This window comes from Plasmopara halstedii (assembly GCF_900000015.1).
Source record: "Plasmopara halstedii genome assembly, contig: Scaffold_484, whole genome shotgun sequence".
Lineage (NCBI taxonomy): Eukaryota > Oomycota > Peronosporomycetes > Peronosporales > Peronosporaceae > Plasmopara > Plasmopara halstedii.
In genome coordinates this window covers 299,738-300,817 of record NW_020187404.1, presented here as the reverse complement: position 1 = coordinate 300,817, position 1,080 = coordinate 299,738, and positions in this window count along the sequence as shown.

Here is a 1,080-nt window from a genome sequence, read left to right as displayed (position 1 = left end):
TTGTGGCCAAGCGGGGCCTAGCGTATGCGCTGAACCTTCCAAAACGGATGCGGCCCCACCCGATGTTTTCGTGGCTTACTCAAGCCGTACCGGGATCCGCGCAAGTAAACGCGGAAGCGTTGGCGTCAGAGCGGATCCCCCGGGCCCTCGGCCACCCAGAAGCTAAATCAGCAAATGGTTCTGAGCACAGATTGCAACAAACTCAATTTCCAATGGTGCCAAGCGCTCCATCGTCCCATGCCGCGACGCATTCGCCTGATCCATGGCTAAGAGTCGCTCCGACAGATCACGGTAGTGGCGCACGACGTGCTACACACTATCAAGACCATCCGCACAGCAATATGCTACTTCAGCATGACGCTCAGCGTAGCTCCAATCACGAAGGACCTCGTTCTCAAGAGCTCGAAGTGCATTACGAGTTACCGGACGGCGGTCGACCCGGTCGTCACCGCCCGCCACCGCCCGCCACCGACTCTCCTCGATGAGAACGGTGGCATCCACTATCACGTAGTACGATGACGTCGTCACCAGCGTCAGACCCAATATCTGGTGAAGTGGCGGGGATATCCCGACTCCGAAAACTCGTGGGATTTCGAGACGCCACTTCGGCAAGATTGCCCAGACGCCGTGAACTCTTTTGACCAGAAATATCAGGACGCCCAGTGTCATCAGACGCCCCGCGCTTCCCGGCAATAGCCAGGGAAGTAGAAGGTTCATGAGCTGAGCTCAAGCAGTGGCCCTGAGCTCTTGCGGTCGAAGACACAAAGCTCGCGGAAGCACTAGGGGTTTACCCATACGCCGCAGGGCGACAATCTGAAGTAAGTCGACGGCGTGCCATGAGTTTGGCAAACTCAAATCGGAGGTGTCGATCCACGCACACGTCTACTTTTTGTGGCTCAACTGAAAGGCATTCAGTGAGGGAAGTTTGCGGTGTCGTTGCACCCATCGTTGAAAGAGCGCTTGGTCATCTATACCGGTTTCGCCAGGGGCGAGTACTACAGGTATCGTCCGCATTGCGGGAACACGAGAGCCACCACGTTGGGCACGCAGCCGAGTGCGATAAGCTTCCAGTGAAAATTT